Source organism: Xiphophorus couchianus, chromosome 7, assembly GCF_001444195.1.
Source record: "Xiphophorus couchianus chromosome 7, X_couchianus-1.0, whole genome shotgun sequence".
Taxonomy (NCBI): domain Eukaryota; kingdom Metazoa; phylum Chordata; class Actinopteri; order Cyprinodontiformes; family Poeciliidae; genus Xiphophorus; species Xiphophorus couchianus.
This window is the reverse complement of record NC_040234.1, coordinates 23,409,884-23,432,262: the sequence shown is the minus strand read 5'-3', so window position 1 is coordinate 23,432,262 and position 22,379 is coordinate 23,409,884. Positions and strand designations below refer to the sequence as shown.

The 22,379-nt window shown below is 37.5% G+C and overlaps 1 protein-coding gene across 3 annotated transcripts in view; it reads right to left on the bottom strand.

Moving 5' to 3' along the window:
* The window catches only part of cntn6 (contactin 6), a 147,374-nt gene that overhangs the window by 84,893 nt on the left and 40,102 nt on the right, over positions 1 to 22,379 (bottom strand). The window contains exons 2-3 of one of the 3 annotated variants that reach the window (XM_028024161.1): positions 12,503 to 12,637; positions 1,438 to 1,506 (exon numbers count right to left, since the gene is read on the bottom strand). The gene's annotated coding sequence lies outside the window, so the exon portion shown is untranslated. Of the gene's footprint in view, positions 1 to 1,437; positions 1,507 to 12,502; positions 12,882 to 22,379 lie in introns of those variants that run through there. The other 2 variants (XM_028024162.1, XM_028024163.1) reach the window with 2 other exon arrangements.

Genomic DNA, 22,379 nt, shown 5'->3' with positions numbered 1-22,379 from the left:
ACTTGTGACATGTAAAAAATGTTTTGTTATAAGTGAACAAAAATCTGCTTTTTAATTGCTCAATATTAAGGAGTAATTGACTTAACACAAGCTCACATCACCTGCTGAAAAGTTACTTGTAAATCACTTTTGTCTTGTTTGAAATGTATCATAATATTTGCACAAGAAGGTGGACAAAAATATTTTTTTTTACTGTTTTTTTACAGTGCACATAATGTGCTCCCCCTCCGTTTCTCCGACTAGCTGGCGATGCTGAGATATCAGCGTTGAAATTCCTAAACCACTGTTGGATTCTGACCCAGATAAACGCAGGTATCCAAAGGAAAGAGATTCCTGCTTTAACGTTTCGAGCAGATTAGTTTTCCATTGTGGAGCAGCCAAATTAGCACAAGAAGAAAAAGGGGAACTGTAGGGTGTCCTGGGATCTCTGTTGAGCCATGTTCCACTTCATTACACTCTGAGTAATTGGTTAAACATGTGACTATATAAATGATCTCTCTGCAGCCTTCTGAGTATTAATTAAGACCCCTCTCTCCCTCCTGCCCGTTTTGGAGAGCAGGCACTTTCTGAATGCGCAGGGCTCCATAAAGACATCAGCATGACGGTGCCTTTCTTGAATATACTTCCAGGAGCCAGGAAACCATCCAGCTTTATCTTTGTTTATTTATAAAACTAAGTAATAAATATCCAGCAAAAAACCAAAAAGGTTCCTGATCTAGGATTACAGTTCATTTGAGATCCTGTCAGTCCCCGGGGGGCAAAAGATGCTGCAGCTTAGGTGCTAAACTGTCACATGTTGTGTATGAGAATACTACAGAGAAAAACCATAAGAGCTTAGGACAGTTAATTACTGACTTCTTTAACAAAACTGCTTCTCAAAACAGACAAACACATTTTACTCACAAAATACTCAGAAATCCTTTAGAAAGAGGAGATAAGCAACCTCAGTTAGTAATCAGTTTCTCAGGGATTAGTTCTCAGATGTCTCAGTTCAGCTCCACTTCATAAAAATGTTTTTCCCCTGAGTGGGAATATATTCTACAAAAAGCTTGGAAATGATTTGAATGTTATTGGGACTATATCAGCGTAAGCATGCAAATAATGCTTTAGCCTTAAAACCAGAACCAAGCATGGAGAGACAGCATTCAGCTTCCATGCACCATAAATATGGAACAAACTGAAAAAACATAAAAACTGAAAAATGGAGAAAATACTGAGTTTTAATTTAATTTATACATGACAGAATAAATTCAGAAACAATAAGTTTGGAATACACAGAAGAGACCACAGACATCTGTTCAGACACACATTCCCAAGAAACCATGTGCTGTCACGGCCCCCTACCTGGAGAAACAGCTGCTGGTCGCGGTCATTCATAACAGGCAATAAATCACAAAGGCCAACAACAAGCATGTTTCTCACTGATTGAGTACTCACAGAGTAAGTGGGGTCTGCGCCTTCTCGCTCCTCCCTTCAGAGCCAAGACACAGTTACTACTTTGGCAAGCTAGAAGAGAAAGAGGGAGAAAATATTGAGAAATTAGTGAGGAAAAGAAAGCTTGATACATCTTAAAACTTGAGTTCAGCTGCCTGATAAAAGGAAGAATGCAGCCAGTAGCGCAAGTGCTCCTTATAGCAGCTCATATCTGGGTTATTCTAGGTGCTAGGTTTGGGTTTTCAGCACAGAGAAGGTTTCTCATGGCAAGAAGTTCTCTCAGGGTTTCCCTTAGTGTATTATAAGCCTGCAGGCGCTACGGCATGCACGCCCCTTCAGTGTGGTTTAGAACGGACTACAGTCACACCACTGAACTAGTGTAATCAAAGTGTTGCAGCCCATCTATGAAGTTGGTCTGACCCAAGTCATCTGGAATTTTTCTTGAGTTCTTCATTTGTAGGAAAATCGGTTTGTAGAGCAAAGCTGAGGAGGGTCTCATTTGAACAAGGTGGGTGAGATGAATGTCATCTGAATCTTGACTGTTTGGTCAGGAACCATGGCCTTCAAAAGTAGAAAGTCAAATTAACAGCGTTCATAAGAAATCGGGTGATAGCTCTAGCAGGCTGGAGAAATGGTATCTGTAAGGGGAATCTTCAGGAAGTTAGGTGCTGATGCAGTGGTCAGGAGAACATTGTTAACTATGTAAATAGCAGGTGAATGACACTAACCAGGATGGAAGTCATCAAGAAAAAGCAAAGTGTGCCCTAATGACACCTTGTGTCAGCAAAGTGAAACCTTAGTCAAAGACTAAAGACCCATTTACACATAAACCAGTAACACTTTTGTTCTGATCCAGCCTTTTGTTTACATGTCTCCAGTGATCAGCGCCTCTCACACCAGAACCTTTTCAAACCAGGTCTCAGAGTGGAAGTTTTCGGGAACGAAGGTTCGGAGTACACTGCAAGTGTGAAAGAGTACATGCGCAGAACACATGGCTGCAGGATTTGTACAAGCAAATTACAAAAACAATGGCGGATAGCATTTTACTGTGTTGTGCTACCTGACCTGTCCAGTTTAACACAACTTCTGATACAGAACATCATATCAGAGACGGGCTGGTGGTTTGCAAATGAGATGGAAACTAAGAAGCAAAAGGGCATGCCTATTTTAACAACATGCTAAAATCACAGTGCCATGTTGTGGCCTGGCATGAGAACTACAGCTGATTCAAGGTGTCTTATCATCCAAACATGGAGCTTTTCTCCATACAGCATTTGAAAATACTGACAGTTTCCAGACAGTGGTCTCATGAAAACATAACCTTTGAAAGAACACAGGGCTTGTACTTGGTTATGTTTGGTTATGATGGAGAACTGTGGGAGCTACTGGTCAATTCATGCCCTTATTATGTCTATAATGTCAGAAGTTAACATACACAGAATAAAATCACACATGCTTTTTGTCTTCCTGATATCTTGGTTGATTTCCCACCATGTCTAACCAGAAAGCAGTGTGTTACTGGTGCAGCCGTAAAACATACCTACAGGAGAGCCTCCAGTTAACCTAAGTGTGTCAGTTTACCTATCAGAAGTTTCCAAATCCTTGATATCATCTAGACTTTCCCCCCATTGTTTAAAAAGACAGTAATCACTCTGTATGTAAACATCAGATTTTGAAGACAATAAATATTGTAAATGCTGTCTTTTCAATTTATATCTGAGAACTTTGCATTACTGTTCCCATTATCTTAGTTCAGACTATGGGTAGAATAAAGAGAATTACTTCAAATTAGCAGATGTCAAAGCAGGTATGGAACATCCTTCTGTTGGGTTTGAATTGCCACATGGGACACAAAGCAAATCATATTTCTCCATTTTGTAAATGTGCTTCAGCCACCTGACTGAAATGCTTCCTGGACACCTGTAATTTCTGGTCCCACTGGTGGAAGAACCTGGGCCAGACCCTGAACTCAGAGGGACTTTACATGAGCTTGGTCTGAAAATGCCTTGGGAGGTAAAGATTTTCTGAAGAGAAAAATGTCTGGGTTTCTCTTCTGGGCCTAACACCTTCAGGGCCTGACCTTGGATAGGCCAGAGAAAATGAACAAAATGATGAATGTGCGCTTTTGAATAAAAAAATACCAAAATAATCAGCAAAACAAAAAGTGTGCTTTAGAGAGAGATGTTATTGTCTTGACATGCAGAGTACTCTGAGGGTATAAATAACTCTAATAACTCAAGTAATTCCAAACACAGAAGAAAACTAATCATAATAACCTGGATTTCTGCACCTACATACCAGAGGCTATACACTCATTCTAATTTGGTTTTCTGCAACACAGACTCAATTAATGCTATCACAAAAGACAGGAGTGGTTGTGTGAGTGAATAAAAGCTCTGAACACAGAGAACATGAAAAAATAAATAAATAAAACGTGACACACTAAAACTGATTTTCTTTGTGAAAAGGGAAAGCAGACTGCTAGTGTTAAACATGAACTGTACTTGACTATAACAAGAAACAGCTTCTATTTGGTGTTTGTCTAGGGAGAGGAAATATAGCCAGATGAAATATGTTGGAATTAAACACAGAATTCATTGGAAAAAGCTTTTCTGAAATGCCATTTTAACTGCTGATGCACTCATTTTTGAAGGGAATTAATTTGACACATCAAGGCTATTTGGCTAAATTTTATGGAATTCTCCTATTGCTTACAAAAAGCTAATGCTGTAATTGTAAAACCTTAATATTGTTTGTCTTTTTTGTTACTTATATGTTAGCTGGACTAAATTCTAAAGACTGGAAACTATATGCCAAATAGCAGCTAGAAGCCCAGAAACTGAAAGTATTAAAGTGTCAGTATTATGTTTTCCAGGCACATAGTTCCATTTTATAGCACAATCAATTAGCTATATTAACTTCAGCTGATATAAAATGCTACATCTATCAAATATGAAGAAAAATAAATTTTACTTCCTAGTTTAACCCTTTGTAATTGGACCGCAGGAAGTTATCACAACATGGCTCCTCTATTAAATAAAACTGTGCTTTTTAGACATACTGAGACATGTCTGCTGTTCATTCAGGTTGCAAGAATGCATGAGATCCAGATTTTAGCAGATACCAAGAGGGCTAAACAGAGTACAGTTGCTGTTTTATCCTCTAGAGATTTTATCTGTCATGGAAGTGGAACATGGTGGATTCGACAGCCTCACAGTTCAGATAAAAATCTATGTACTGTACTCTACATACTGGAATCATATTTAATACTTGGAGTCATAAGGGGATTTAAAAAGACATAAGCATAATCTTTTAGTTAAGCTAAAAGGAAAATTATGAACGTAAAAAAAAAAGTAAAAACTGAGGCATCAGTCTTTTTTCTGTATTTCTCTATATTAGCACGTGTGCTATAAAAAACATTCCTGTGTAACTACGTTGATGTTCTCTTCATTATTAATATCATTTACTGTTGAGTAAAGTCAAGGCACCAATCTTTGTTTCAACTTATGCTCAAAAACCTGATGGGAGGGCGTGCCGTGGTGGCGTAGCGGTTAGCACGACCCGTATTTGGAGGCCTTCAGTCCTCGACGCGGCCGTCACGGGTTCGACTCCCGGACCCGACGATATTTGCCGCATGTCTTCTCCCCTCTCCTTCCCCATTTCCTGTCAGCCTACTGTCATATAAAGGACACTAGAGCCCACAAAAAGACCCCCTGGAGGAGGGGTAAAAAAAACAAAACCTGATGGGAATCATTCGTATAGATTTTCTTAGATAAAAAGCTATACTCCATGTGTTTGTATTAGCGGTTAGCAATTAATAATAATTAGCTAGTCACAGTATTCTCACAGTGCTTACAAATTGCTTGAATATTGTTTGTCACTCTATCACTGCTCCTTTTTTTTCTAGCAGGAAGTGAAAATGTTACCAGAAAATAAATATATTTTAAAGTAGTAAAAGGCTTCTTCAAATCTTTCTTAGTTACCATATGTTGAGAACTAGCTTGACTAAAAGCCTTCTAGCTTTATAGTAACCTCTGACTATGAAACTAATGCTAACTATTAATGATGAAAACATGTAATATGCTGTTAATGTCTCCAAAACTCCTCATTTACTGCAGAAAAAAGTGACTTGAAATTTTCGCCAGTCACTTTAAAAAAAAAAAATAATAAAAAATCTTAGTGTTAATATTGTCCTCGTCAGCTAATGCCAACAAGATCCAGCCATCCATTTTATGTACACCCTTGTCCCTAGTGGGGTCAGGAGGTGCTGGTGCGAATGTTTCGGGCGAGAGGCGGGGTCACCCTGGACAGGTCGCCACTCTGTCGCCTCACCAACAAGATAATAGAAAACGACTCATTCCCTTTGCTCAGAATTTGAGTTGTAAACATGTACACAGCAACATGTCAACCTATAAAGGGGCAGTATTATCTAAAATCCACTTTTTTGAGCTTTTCATCATATTGCAATGGGATTCCCCAATCAAAAACACACCTGGAGTGTTGCCTTGATTCTTTCATGCATGTCTAAGAAATCCTTTAATCTCCTATGGTAGGAGCAGGAGTTTTTAAAGAGACACAGGTTCAATTTCAAATTCCAAAGTCACATTTCTTCTAAGTCATATTTGATACAAGGCATTTTTATAACAGCTGAAGGTAACAGGTAGTTGATTATATGCTATAAAATGATACTATGTGACTGTAAAACACATAATACCCTTTAAGACTTCTAAAGGTTATTGGCTGCACTGGATCTTATTTACTGGTATTACATTAATAGGGACTCAATTCAAAAATACACCAAATCATTTGGATTTTTATTCACAAAAACATGCATAATCTTTTTCCTTGTTAGAAAAATGCATTAGCTTATTTGATATTACTCGATATTGTGATTTCTGAATAACTGATGGTAACAGAGTTACTTGATTACGCTATAAAATGGCTCTGTGTACCTGGAAAATAATACTGCACCTTTCTATCTGTGCCTCTTGATGCAGACAAAATCAAATACAAACATCAACAGTAGAGTAATTAGAGTTATTATTGTTGACTGTTATAGTGAGATCTGGTGGCATGATGTCCTGTTGTACCACTAGTCCTTCTAATGTCAACTTGACACAAAAACAGAAACTATGATTAGTTTTACCAGATGAGACTGAAATCAAACATGCTCAAATACAATCTCCCTTAATCCATTCTAGGGTAATAATACTACAGGGGGTACAGCCAAAACAAAATCCACTGAGTGAAATCATAACTGGCATTTTATAGGTTAACAAGTATAAAACAAAACAAAACAAAAAAAAAACACGGCCTTGCATGAAAGAAATAAAGGTCTCTTTGAGAAGAAACTGAACCAAACCAAGACATTTAGAAAATGGGAGGCAAAATCTCATCCATCCATCCATCCATTTTCTGTTCACCCTTGTCCCTAATGGGGTCGGGAGGGTTGCTGGTGCCCATCTCCAGCTACGTTCCGGGCGAGAGGCGGGGTACACCCTGGACAGGTCGCCAGTCTGTCGCAGGGCAACACAGAGACATACAGGACAAACAACCATGCACACACACACACACACCTAGGGAGAATTTAGAGAAACCAATTGACCTGACAGTCATGTTTTTGGACCGTGGGAGGAAGCCGGAGTACCCGGAGAGAACCCACGCATGCACAGGGAGAACATGCAAACTCCATGCAGAAAGACCCCGGCCGGGAATCGAACCCAGGACCCTCTTGCTGCAAGGCAACAGTGCTACCAACTGCGCCACTGTGCAGCCCGGCAAAATCTCAATGATCACAAAAACATTTCTCTCAGGAGCAACAAGACGTGTCCATTTACACCAAGAAGCCAAAGGCGTTGAATGTTTTAGCCCCGTTTTGCCTGACTCGTTTCCGAAATGACAGGACCTGGGGAGTCTCAACTGGCGGTCCCCATTTTCAGTAAAAGCAACAGGAGGGGTTCGCTTTGCTCGGCCTCCTCAGGCCAGATTGTTGCATGGAGCTTGAATAAAGGATCTCACCATTAGCGAACCATAGCTTCAGGACTGTCATTCTGAATGTGCACTTTTCATCCCGAGAAGAAGTACCAGAGGTGTTGGAAAAAGTTGCAGATTGATCTCCCGTCTTCCTCATGGCATCAAGAATGTATCCACACCCCTCCCTCATCCATGTGTTCAGGTGTCACAGAAACCCAACGACTGAAAGTGCCCACAGCAAAAGAGTCGCATTACACCGGCTGTGCAGATTATGAATGATAGGGAAACCCTTTTTCAGTTTCATTAAAGTGCCAAAAAAAAAAGAATAATTCATGGTTTTAAATTTCAGGCCGTCTAAGAATTCCTCTGCATTGCATCAGGTCTTTTCCTTCCACCAGATTTATTCCATTGGAAGTGAAGCGTTTTGCCTCTCTGAGATCTGTTGCCAATTTGTCGCACAGACAATGAAAAGTGTCATTTGTCAATTGACACAAAGAAGCAGATAAAATGAGAGTCATTCATCAGCAGAAACCTTCTAAAATGGACATGGACTGAATGAGACATTTTACTAAAACCTACAGTAAATTAACTACAGCTCTGTTATTTGTGAGAGCTGTCAAGCTGAATAAAAAGATGTTTTATTCAAAGTTGAAGTGCCCAAAGGAAAACAAAACACCCACATTAAATAATGTTGGTTAACCAATAAATGGAAAAAATGTGTGTAAAAGACTAAATTTAATCCCCAGAGTGTTTCAAAAGTATAGATACTCCTCAAAATTTCAGATTTCAATTTTAACAATAAACTAGATTTTCTTATTTAGATACAAATGCAAACATTTTAACGACCATGGGGTTTTGTGCACCCTATTTTCCAAGTCCCAGCTCACATTTCTTAAGGTTATTAAGTAATTGTCTTTCCACCATCACAGACGGCTCTCAATCAAATCAGAGGTCTTGGTGTCCAGGGAGGAAAAATGATACAAAAAAAATGAAGTGCAGAATCACATTTGGCAAAGTACTGAAGCCCACCATTTACATTTATACAGATATGCACATTCTGTTTCTTGTGCTCTCCCACGTCTGCATTTGTATATTTGCATATTTAGATTTTCGTATTCATGCACAATTATGAAACAAAAGAAAAATGACCCTAAACATGTTTCTCATGTAAAAATCATTGTAATGCAGCACATAGAGTGATAAGCTACTTTATTCTTCAGAATATTTAGCTAGAGAGCAGAATTACATGTTCCATTAAGAGTAGCTATTCAATTGTGGAAATTTTAAGCAAACTTTTAAATTGTTGCAAAAAAAAGAAAACAAATGAAAATGCGAATCAGGTGTTTCCATCAGTTATAGTTATTGTCTGAATGCGCAATACATACAAAAATAAATGCAACTTTTTTCCAACGTCTTCATTTTTTTGACCTTGCTTTCAACAATTAAAATATTTAGCAAATTGAATTCTTCATAATTTTTTTTTTTTACTGCAAGTCTAAAATAAACACATTTAACAGTTAACCTGTTAAAATAAAATTGGCTAATAGCTCTGTATTAATAATCATTTAAACTCAACATCCAATAAAATCAAACTACAATATTCTACTAAAAGCACAACAGAAAACTGAATTAATCATAACAATATGTTTTATATCAGTGACCTGTCATGAGGATTCCTCTTTCACTCCATGGATGAGATGTAAACATTTTCAGGGCAACAGTTAAGGGGTTGAAACTAATCAAATTTACTTCTTCCACAAACAATGTTAAGAATTTAAAGACTGCGCTTTTTTTTCTTGTGAAATGGAAGGACTGAGGCTGCCTTCTGTTAAAAATGTATTTTTAAATTAAGTGTAAAGGAGGCTTTCTATGCCACATGAAGAAAAAACACCATAAGACTTTAATGCAGAAAAAAAAAACCTGGAGTCAATCATAAAGCGTTGATGCTGTAACACCAACATCTTCACACCCTGCAGTATCATCACAGCTACTCAGGCTTCTGTCAACACCTGCCTGGCTTCCTGCTTGGCTGGGCAATTGCAGCTGTCAGTCACCTGAGTAATGTGTGAGACAGCTGTGGTATTTCAGACAATGGAGAGGGACTTTATCATCCTTCCTCCAGTAGGTCATACGACAAATGACTAATTTTAGGTAAGACGGGGGCGTGTGAGGCGACTGTTTTTTCTGGCAAGGCTTTGACTGAGTATTGTCATCAAATGAATCAACTTCACAGCTGCCTGTTTGCTCTAAAACACCTACAATCACCAGAGAGTGAACAAAGGTTTGCTTCTGAAGCCTTGCAGTGAAGGATTCCACAGGTACTACAGAAATAAGGTCTCTACCCACTACACAGTTAGTAGGAGGAGGCTAAGAGTGCAACCAGCTCACAGGATGAGATGATTTCTATCAGGTCAGAAATAATAAGACAAGAACAAAGAAATCTGGTTTTAACAATCAGACTACAGGTTTCACAAATCACAATGTCAGTTTTAAAGAAGCTAAAATGAGTGCAGAACATCCCGGTCTAGTTTTGACTCTATATATTATGGTCTCCTTTTTTTTTTTTTAAATATGTGTACGGTTGAAAAATAAGTTGAAGTGTTTTGCAGAGATGATTCAAAGCTGCCCTCATAAAGTGCACAAATTTGCTTCAGCAAGAATCAAGTGTTTGATCTTTTCATGAGCTGAAAGAGGCGATGATATTCAGTAAAGAATTGACTTATCAAATTTATATACCATTTCTCAATGGACACCATTACATAACAGTGATTTATTTTAGCTTTACATCATGTTATAACGTCATTCCCTCATCAGAAACTGATCTGGAGTGTTGCCTTGATTCTTTCATGAATGCTGGAGAAATCATTCATTCTCCAGCATGAAGGCTGGGGCCTGGATGGACCTAGCTTTTCCTCTGTGCTTCAATTTCCAAGCTTCCCCCTCACAGAGCAGCCCTCCCTTGTGACTCCTCCACTAGGCTCCTTCAGACTAGCCAGCAGTAATTAGCAAACACCTGGTGGAACTGCACATCAGCTGAGCTCATTATAGGAGCCACTTCTCAGAGCAACGCTGGTAAAGACATTGTTAAAGGGTTAATAGAGGAGCAATGTGAAGGTTTTGCATAAACCAGCCAGAGAGACGTTGATGAAAATTCAAAATATAATCTTAATTTATTAACAAAAAGAATCCAAAAATGATAAATTGGGCCCAAACTGAGGTCAACATAACCAAGTGCAACTCAGGTGGTAACAGAACAAACTCAAGCACAAACTGACCTAACAAACAACACATGAGGGGAACTTAAATAGGGGCTGATCAGACCATTAACACACACTAGGGGGTAATTAAACACACAAAAACCTAACAAATATTGGTCAGAATATTACTAAATCTATAAATGAAATAAATATCAGAATTTAACTAACTTTCCAAAAGAAGAAACATTAAATAAATGGTAAAATTAAACTAGAGAACAAATTTTCCCCTCCTCTGGTGAACAAATGGAATGGTCCGCTGAGGAAGTTTGACAACCATATATGGACACCAATCAGCTGGAGCTCATCTCTGATTTTCAGCCACAGGTCCAGAGGAAACTGGTAACTCAAAAGAAAAATAATTAATTTGTTGTATTTAACAAAATATACAAAGAACTGACACATAAAGTTAACTAAATGGGTGCACAACAAATAGTTAACTAAAGAGTCAGACTAATGAAAACAAATTTAAAGATAAAAATCTAAACTACTCACTAATCAATATATAAAGTAATATTAAGGGAAAACAAAAAACCATTACCAATAGTGTCTGTGTGTGACAGTCGGGACAGCTGTCACAAGCAATGCAATGTTTTTTGAAGGTGGCGCTTAAGAAAAACAGGAGTTTCTTAAAGAGACAGAAGCCCAATTTCAAGGTGTTAAATTCAGACAGAACATTTCTTTTACGTCATATTCGGTATATGTATCATTTTTATAACAACTGAAGGTAAAAGTATTGGATTATATTACAAAATGGCAGTATACGGCTGGAAACCACATGATACTACCTCTTTAATGCCCAATAAGGTAGCATGGTGGCTGAGTCAATCACAACTCTTGTCACCTGACTGAATGCAGATATGGTCAAGACTCTGTGGCTCAATTCATAAATTATTTTGTGAAAACGCCTAAAGACTGAAGCGTGTGCCGGGTCGTATGGAAATTTAAAGTGCAGGCCTTTTTATATGGGTGTGTTTCAGTAGTCTTTAATAATGGCCTTGTCTCAGGGAGCTGCACCTGGTCCTATCTGCTTGTTAAAGGAGATCAACCGGCAGCAAACGCTTGAAGCCCAAATTCAATTTGTAAGGATGAGGAGGTCTTCAAAGCTTCTTAACAACAAAGGACGATCGGTTTAAGAGTCCAAGAGACGGTCAACATCAATAGATAGCAATCCTCCTATTTAACACTGCTCTCCACCAGTACACACAACACACACCTCACAAATCCTCCAACATGACGTCCTTGTATTTGTCTGCCTGAAAACAAGAGAAAAGTAACAAGCCAGCTGTGAAATTGCAAAAAAAAATTCTTCTGAAGTTGGTAAGAACTGATTATAAACTTCTCCAGTTCAAATGAAACTTCAGTTTCTTTTTTAACGATTTAAGCATGTGGTAGCCCAACAAGTATAATGTAATCTGACACAGCTTGACTTTATTTCTGGTTTTCAGGAAACATAAATTAATGTACAGAGAGTTACTGTCAGTCTCCCAGGATTCTGCAATTTTTTAATTCAATCTTTCAGAAAACTCCCAGGCTTCACCAAGCTCAGTCAATCCATACGAACATTTATAAGCAACATTCCTGACCTCAATGTTGGATTATTTATTTCAATTTCTGACATTCCAATTCTCATGACAGAGCCGGTGAGATGTAGAATAAAACTGATACAGCGCTAATTTATTGTTACTATGATTAATATTTTCTTTTAGCAAATATTTTCTGCATATATATATATATATATATATATATATATAAATGTGTGTGTGTGGGTGTGTGTGCGTGTGTGTATGGTTATTCTATCCTAAATTTTTAGCACAAGCAAGAGTATCTCCAAAACTCACCTTTACTTTTGCCCTCTGGTGCACTCCAGTGGTTTCAATTAATTTGGCCCTCCCCAGGTCTCAGTGCTGGCAGATCCACCCAAGAGACAAGACATCCATTACTGCCAGGTCTCAGGCTCCATTTCAAGTAGGTGGCTGAGGGAAAGAATGGCCACTGTGAGGGTAATGAAATATTTTCCACACCAGAAATAGATGTTGTATGCTCAGACAACCATGCTCATTATTGGATATCGCCAACAACGTGTCAATTGGTTTAAAATTGGAGTTAGTGCTAACTGGTGTCAGAGTTTTTGCTGATCTTGAGTTGAGTTTGCTGAAGGTTGCATGAATGTGCCTTTGCACTTATGGGTGACTAGTCTAAAGTCAAGCTACTTGACTCCATCGAAGGAGTTGTCATTAAAATATAGGAATTTATTCTTGTGCGTGCCAAAACCAAAACAACTGTGAGATCAGAACATTCACAGATAGTTTTATTCAGTAGAAAATAATTAGAGGCATCCACAGGCATATATTTATTTTGGAAACCTCTGCATGTTTTGCTTATTCAAGCACACGTTGACACATTCGCTTCTACCACAGCGAGTGTTTGCACGCCTCCTTCTTGTTTCAGCAGGTTGAGATTACACATTTAAAAGGTGTACATAACAAGAGGAAATGAGAACTGAAGAACACACAAAAATACACCAAATCAGTATGCCAACAGACGACTTAATTATGATAATTCTTCATTAAACTCCTTAGCTTTAGTTCTACCAACAAGAAAATGGCAGTTGGTCTCTCCATAGAAACTCAATTACTCGGTGCAAACATTGGTTCAAAAACTGTGGTCCAATTAGTTCAGTTAGAGAAGAGAAAACCCTAGAAGAAGGAGCCTCTTCAGTCTTTATAGACCACCATTTTTATTTATACAACAAGCTAATCTGACTTAATCTAACTTCCACAAAATAAACAAAAAAGTAGTAAGATGGTAATAATCTAATGATTTTAATGTCAGATAGTTGCTAATTACTTGTTTAATTGATAAACAAGCATCGCAAGCTAGCACTAGCTATGATCAGTAGTCACACTTTGACCAAAACCTGGTCATGAAGATGTCACACAGAGGCAATATATTATTATGTAATATGTTTAATCTGAATTCTGTTACAGAAAATTTGGAGTTTTTGCTTCAATTTAATAACTTTTAAAACAGAAACAAACTTTAATGCTTCCTAAGGCTACACTCTTCTTCAGTTGTTAACTCTCAGTAAGAAAGTCCAAGATTTCAAGGTTCTCTGGCTTCTGCCACCATACAAAAATGTGAATGCTGTATTAGTTAATGACTTATACCTCATCAAACTCCTGTTTCTACCCTACATTTGAATTACATGGTAAAACACAATGTCATACACAATTAATGCCTTTGCATTCCATTTCTGCATATTTGACATTGTTGCAAACTATTTGGACGACAGGTAAGCCAGGTTGCCACAATTTTTTTGGGATGTTGAAAAATTTCCCCACGAGTCGAGTACGGCTGGTTACACAAACCATGTATATTAACATGTAAATGCTTTGTTTAGATATTGATGAAGATCCATTTTCCTCGGGATGCCAATACTGAGACCGACATGTGAGTTTTAGTATCGGGCAAATACTGATCAAAAATAGAAACAGAAACACTCTGTCTTGATGTAATCAGACACTGAATTCTACTCCCTTGATTTTAATACACACACACTATTGATGTTGCCAGAAGAACATCAAAAAGTGACAAGTTCTGATTTTCCTAAAAATGTCTTTCATTTTCTCACATTTGGACCTAAGTAACTCATACATACATTTATCCTAAATATTACTTGTTTAACTCTGCAGGTTATGGGCTATTCCGTTCTATTAACACTTTGTTGGCCTAATCCAGTGGTTCTTAACCTTTTTTGAGGTACCGAACCCATCAGTTTCATATGCGTATTCACCGAACCCTTCTTTAGTGATAAATAAAATATATATTTTTTCCTAATTCAAGACATACTGTAGGTATATGTTTTTTTGCTGGTGCACAAAATGAGCCGTGCATGAACGCCACTTTGCTCAAAGAACAAAACCATGAACTCACAGCAAGTTACAGTGTTACTTTATTCTGGTCCCCAAAAAATATTTTAGCCCCATGAAAGAATTTCAGCCCCCAAAATATTTTTTTACTAATTAAAAATAAATTTGGATTTTTTTTCAAAGAGTTAAAATTTTTTTAATAACTTCATTTTTTTAATTTTAAATTTAATTTGTTTTTTGTCGTTTTGAATCCACAAAATACTTTTTTGGGGCCAGAATAAAGTATTGTACAAATGTCATATCTGCAAATCAGTGAGACTCCTGCTGTTGTTTTTGGGAGACCAGTTCAGAGAGGCATGGCTTCACCTTGGCAAGTGCATCTTCAGAGCAAAGTCTGTTCATTTTCTTCTTTTTTTGCTCGACATATTTAGTGTGGATAAAAATATTAAGAAAGAAACCACGCTACGTACAACTACGACAGCCGCTGATACTGCGTGCACTAAATTCCCCGCAGCACTGATTGGCTGAGCAATGTAACATGATCCTCTGCAGCAAGTGATGGTCAAGTGGGGCGTGTCATCACGACTTTACACAAGTGTGTCTTTACCTCCGCGGCAGAGGCTCCGCCGAACCCCTGAGACCGACTCATCGAACCCCTGGGGTTCGACCGAACCCAGGTTAAGAACCACTGGCCTAATCATTGATCATCTTAAACAATTTTCAGGTTAAAAACACAATCAGTGTGCTGGGTCAAATCCCTGTTCCAACCCTGTTGTGTTAAGTCAAACATGGAGCGACTGGGCCGGTCTATGTTTGACTGCAAGGCCTGGTCAGCACAGATTAGCATTCTGCTAGTTACTGAACCTGGTTTGGAACTGGCTTGTTGAAAAAGTTAAAAAGTTGAATTGTTTTTAAAATGCTTAAAGTTCTTTGGCAGCCACTGCATCAAAATCTAGTCCAACTCTAAAAGAATCTTCCAGATTTCTTCAATGACTTGTTAATGAAAATGTTTAAACTTCTTTTGTCTATACCACACATTTTAAAATGATTTGAAAATGGACTCAATAAAGTATTTCTATTTTTAAAAACTGCTAAACATACTAACAACGGCTTTGTGAAAAACATAAATGAGATGCTTTGATCACAGCTTGACCCAACTTACCAAACCTTCTCAAACTATTATACATGTATCACAGAATACTTGCATAATTATACTTTGTTTAAATTTGACTTCTTCTAGAAGTCTGGTCATCTTCTTTTTTCACATAATAATTATTAGAGGTTGTACTTTGTAAAAGTATTTAAACTGAAACATCGTTAGATTTTCAGGTTTGTGAGAGGTCTTCATTAAAATGTCAAACCTTTCCCTGGAACTTGACTAATTTCTCAGGGGGTCACCAATTATTAACACGCACTTTGCCAAAAACTTCATGGAAATGCATCCAACAGTTTCTGAGCCCTGCAGCTAAACAGCAGAGCTGCCACCTTCATGGTGCCGGAGACGTAATCGGTTGACTTCATTAGCTGGGGAACATGACTGCATGTGGGCCACATAATTCTGTGCCAAAGAAATGGATGAACTGGCAGCTTGACAGACAGTTTTCTGGTGCCGGGCCGACTAACAATGATGTCCCAGAAAGCCAAAAAGTCAAGTAAAGTGAAATGTTTTTCTGCACTGCTTGATACAAACAGACTTTGCGGATTTACACAATATTCCTTAAGCCGACACTTTCCAACGCATTTCAGAAGATAGCCATTACCGAGATATTGTTGTTACTCTATTAGGTGACTCTATAGAGTCACTTTGGGGGGTAAAGGAGGGAGGGGTATAACTAGTTATATTCATTTGAGTAACATTTTGAAAAGTAAATGTACTTTAAGGAGTGTTTTTGCTATGCTGTATTCCCCAATATTGAAAAAAAAATCTAGATCTAGTATTGGTGACAATGTGCCAAATCATTAATCTAATTCTATGCTTTGTGCTCCGAGTGATGTCATGAGTTATTTATTTTACATTATGTGACTCTGTGGGTAGACTTCTTGTCTTGCAATCAGAAGGTTGTAGGTTCAATTAATGTTTCCTACTGCCACATGTCTATGTGCCTCTGGGCAAGGCACTTAACTCCAAATTGCCTACCGATCGGTATATAAATTTGTGAGTGCAAATGGGTGAATGCGGCTCTAGTATGAAGTGATTTGAGTGGTCATAATGACTGGAAAAGAGCTACAGAAGTTCAGTCCATTATCATTATATTTAGAGTTCATGATTGCACTTCCTGAAGAATCTCAAAGGTTTGTTGCAGTTCATTTGATTGGTTTCAGTTTCTTTATTATCTGTTTTACATCTTCTGTTATTCTCCTTATTGCTCTCACTGAACAAGTTCAAGTTGTTTTTCCATGTTTGACCCAGCTTGTGAAGATGTTGGTGTATTTAAAAATGCTGTACTGGTGCAAATACGTATCAAATACATTTGTAATTCAGTACATTTTTTACTACATTTATGTCTGTTTAAAAAAATAAACATTTAATGTCCATTCAGCATGTTTTTTTTTTGTTTGTTTTGGATCGCTATTGGCTGATATTAAACCTCAGATATGTGTATTGTATGTGGAAAAAGTGGATCAGTGCATCTATACTTAATACATTTTACAATGACAGAAATTGATTTGGAAACATTATTATTATTTTATATTCATGTGAATAATTTTTATTTTGGTCTTTAAAATATCATAATTTTCACATAGGTTTAGATGAATGATTAAATGATTAATGTTTTGATCAGTTAGTCAGTACTTTACCTGATACTTTTTTACTTTTATTTTAGTAGAGATGTTGAAGTAGTGTTACTCTTGAGTACAATTTTTTTGGGAACTTTACCCACCTCAGTTCAAAACCAATCATACAAACTAAAACTTAAAGAGCAATATACTATAATGTTATTCCCTCATCAAAAACATACCTAGAGTGTTGCTTTGAGTCTTTCAGGCATGTTTGAGAAATCCTTTTTAAGGGTTAATAGAGGGGCCACGTTGTAATGACTTCCTGAAGCAGAGTGTCAGAAAGAGCAGGAGGTTTTAAAGAGACAGAGGCCCAATTTCAAAGAATTAAACTATGAAGTCAGATTTCATTGAAGTCATATTTTATATTTAGCATTTTTTAAGCCGCTGAATGTAACATAGTTACTTAATTGTGCAATAAAACAGCCGGGAAAACCCATGGTACTGCCCCTTTAAGCAACAAAAGAAAACCTCTCTCCAGTCCACTGAGGGCCACACCAGAGAAAAGCAGGAAAAATTCAACCAGCCTCACACAGCAGCAGACATCTGTGTTACAAACATCAGGATTGCCAGGCGGCGGAACAAGAGCGCAAAGGTTGCTGAAGCGATGCAACACATTTCATCATCCATTATACATGAGGCTACCGCTAAGTAACAGTAGCCCTGGTGGGCCTCTGCTGCCATTATTCATGGATATCAGAAGACACTCTGAAAATGGATGTTTCTGAGTCTAAGAGCCATATTTTCCTGAAAGCCTTGCACAACTTGGTTGAACTTTGCTGGATAGTCATGTAGTGTATCCCTCTGTGTTGTAGCGGGGAGATGAGGGCTGTGCTAATCCTCTCCTAGGGCAGGCACTTAGACCGCTGTGTACAAAGCCCATTAATGTAAACACCCTTACACTACATAAGAAGCAGTGTTCTTTTAAAAGAGGGGCTATTTTGAATCAATTAGGCCAACTGTGGTTACACATAATGGATCAAACGCGTTCTAAAAAGACTCTGGCCTTCAGGCTGAACACTGAGAATATTCCATTTTAAAAACTGCTAAAAACAACATCAAAAAGCTAAAGGGCTAACTTTGACATGTAAACAATTGAATTTTTTAAAATATTTGCTTTAAAAATAAAGCAACAGTGAGTTGCTAATCAGAATAATTACAGGTTAAAGAGTAAAAAGTTTAAATCACCTTTACTGTAGGGATGAAGATTTATCGTATTGTTTATCATTTATCGTATTGTTTATCATTTTTTTTAACAAACCTCCCTTCATGATAAGAATTCTGATTTGTCATCTCAATATATTTCAGTTAATGATATCAAATAAATAACTAATCTGGCAGTATTATTAGAAGTGGTATTTTTACCATTTTCTCCACTGTATGTTTTATGAAGCCAAATAAATATCAGTAAATTCAAAAATTTGATTGACTGCAGTTACTGTGTGCAGTTTAATGTTACCTTTATGTGAGTGGAGTTCTGAAGAAGATTATGTTAAATGTGGATATTTTTCAAGAGCAGTATTTTTTATTGTGATCACGTTAGTACCACAAAATACTGCAGTAAAAAGAATCATCTGCTCTCATCTATAACAGCACAGACTTACAGCAGGACTCTAACAAAAACTCTGATTAGTTCCTTATTGAGATTTAAGATTTTTCTTTTTAGTTGAAGCTTTTTTTTGTATCACAAAGCCAGGTCCCTTCATCTCAACTAGGTCCATCACCATGGTAACTTATGTGGGAAGCCTCACCCAGTCAAATTAGAATTCAACATGTGTGAAAGCAACACTTCTATAGCAATTATTGAAATGAGAAAATTTATAAAATAAAACTGTGGTGCATGAACCCATGAAGAGCCTTTTCCTCATTTTCTTATCATGGCTGAAGAAAAGCTTTGAGACATGCATCACAGAAACAAACTAAAGCAAAGTGATTTCACAACTTCCACGTGTGTACATATATAAATCAAGTGCTTTGTGTTTACCCAGTAACATTCCTTGTTTCAGTCCCTTCCCAACTAATAGCCCAGCATTGTTGTTGTAAACCATGTTACTACAGGAACACCTTCATGCTCCTTTCTCTAAATTTCATGAAAATGTAAAAGACTTGTCTCGTATTATTCTTATTATCAATTGTTTTCATCGCTACTGTTGCATTTTGACAAGTGTGACAAGTGTGAGATCCACAGGCTGATTAGCATTTTGAAAAGTGCTTCTTCATAACCAACTCACAAAAGAAAGTATTTCTAGTTCTGATAACCTGAGGGGAGTCAACAAAAAGGGCTTTTGGTTCTCCTGCCATTATTATCAATTGAATGTGCACCATTAGTCAAATTACACCAGCTTGTTATAAACAAGACCTGTCGGCCATTTGCCTACTTTCTAACAGATTTGTGAACTTTTCAGAATTTGTGAAAATCCTTTTTGTCTTCAAAACTTTACTTTGTTGAGCTTCACATGATGTTAAAATGTTATCCCCTCATCAAAAACACACATGCAGTGTTGCCTTGATTCTTTAAAGCATGTTTGGGAAATCCTTTAATCTCCATGGCAACCATTCAACTGTACAAAATTCCTGGATGGGCTTAGCTCTGCCTCAAAGGCAAAGCTCCTCCTTTGAGCTGCAGTTTCAACATTTCTGAGCTTCCTCCTCACAGAGCAGCCCTCCCCCACTCAGCTCCTTCAGACTAGCCAGCACCAATTAGCAAACACCTGATAGATCTGCTGAGCTCATTATAGGAGCTACTGCTCAGAGCAACGCTGGTAAAATCGTTGTTAAAGGGTTAATAGAGGAGCCATGTTGTGATGACTTCCTGAAGGCGGAGCTTCAGAAAGAGCAAGAGTTTCTTAAGGAGACAGAGACTCAATCTCAAGGTGTTAACCTACCAAGTCATATTTGATATAACATTTTTTTCTCAAAGGAAGGTAACATAATCACTTGATTGTGATATAAAATTATACTTTCTGCCTAGAAAACACATAAAACTGCCCCTTTAATCTGACTTCATCTGTCAGTTTTAAAGTTTAAAGCTCAGGGCCGTCCCAGCATCCACTGCCAGCCCTCTCACTCTGCTGGCCTCCACACATTCCTCTTGTTGCTATCGCACCGGACAAGCCCCGCGCCTTGCAGCAGCAGTTTATCTGGAACACGCAGGAAAACCGTGTTGCTGCAGTCAGCATTCTACACGGTTCATGTTCACAACCCTGTCACCGCTCGAGCGCAGCGAAGGAGAGACTTCCCGTGGAGATACCCTTGTCACTTTAATTGATGGCAAAATTGCCGTTGGTGATCATTAACAACTAAGAGCACTTCTGACTGCAGGTGGCTCGGTGTTGAGAGGTTCCAACTCGTTTATCATCCGCTGAGCCTTCCTGTTGGGTTAATCGTCTTACCTCAATTAATGGTAATAAATTCAGGGTTTTCAGCCAAATGTGTCATTAATTCTGATCCCAGTTAATGGTGCAAAAATAATAATAGTCCTTCAAAGAACAGAAGAGAAAACACAATAATCATCTCCATTATAATAAAGAATTACCCTTTCAGCTTTTTAGAATATACTAATAAAATGGCAATGCAGCTCAGACGCAATGCAAAAAGTTCCCATGTTGTAAAAACGAAACACAAGGAACCTCATTAGGAAGAGGAACTCAAAAAAACATTCATAAAATGTACCATATGGTTCATTGTCCAAGGCAAATGTGAGTTAATCTGGGCCTCCATACCACCAGGGGGCTCCCTAGAGTAAAAAGGTAACATGATGTACACATATTTACATACATATATAACATTGACAATAATATAAGCTAAATGCTATTAAACATGGAAATACAATTTCTATTTTTTAATAGTTTTTATAGTACACATAATAGGCTAATCTCTTCCTGTTGTTGGCTGCTGCCACTGTTGGGGAAATATAAAATATTATTAACTTATTTATGTAAATTTAATGTTTATCAGCTGATGTTATTTTCCAACAGTTAAAGTAATACGACATCACAACATGGTTCCTCTGTTAACTTTTTAACAATGATTTTACCAGCGTTACACTGACAAATGGCTTCTTGCAATTATATATATATATACTGCTCAAAAAAATAAAGGGAACACTTTAAGTGTTAAACACCTGTTTAAGTGTTCCCTTTATTTTTTTGAGCAGTGTATGTATATATATATATTTCAACATAATGGACTAGAGACGCAGCAGTGAATCGTCCATAAGAAGGGACAGAGCAGACTGGACTTCTTGAGGAAGCCGAGATCCTTCAAGGTTTGCACCAAGATGCTGCAGATCTTCTAAGTCTGTTGTTGAGAGCGTCGTCTCTTCTGCTGTCATCTGCTGGGCAGCAGCACCAGAAGCAGGAACATAAAAAGGTTCAACAGCCTGATAAAGAAGACTGGATCAGTTCTTTATACGACTGTGGAGCCTCTGGAGATGATCATGCAAAGAAGGATTCTTCATATGATCAAGAAAATTATGGACAACTCTGACCATCCTCTTCACAAGACTGTCTTGGGAAGACAGATTTTGTTAACTGTACTGTATCATTTTCCTTATGTAGTAAATTTGTCCTCATCTTATTTTTATTGCCTTAGTTTCAATATGCATGCTTCCAGTTACTTTTGACAAGATGCTGGTACACCTGAAGTTCCCCTCTATGGGACAATAACAAATATTTCTATTCTATTCTATTTTATTCTTTTCTATTGTCTGAACATTGTCAAAATGAGACTGGGTTGTGTAGAAAAGCAGAACTCAAGCTGTGTGAGAATGAAATAATTCAAACTCTGCTGATACTAACAGACGAACATTGTGTGAATGACTTATTTGCATTTTTTCAAAGTGCAAAAAAAAGGAAAGAAAATACTTCCTTAAATAGTTTGAGTCATAACTGTGAGAATAGATGTGTTTTAAACAGCTTTTACAAATGACATCTTACTGCATTTCAGTTTTCACAGCGGCACTATTAAAAGAGTTAAAGATATTCAAACAACAAAAACCAGGCAACCAAAAGAAAAACAAAACATTTTATGGATATAGAAAAGTCCAAAGTGGAGGAAACTACACTAC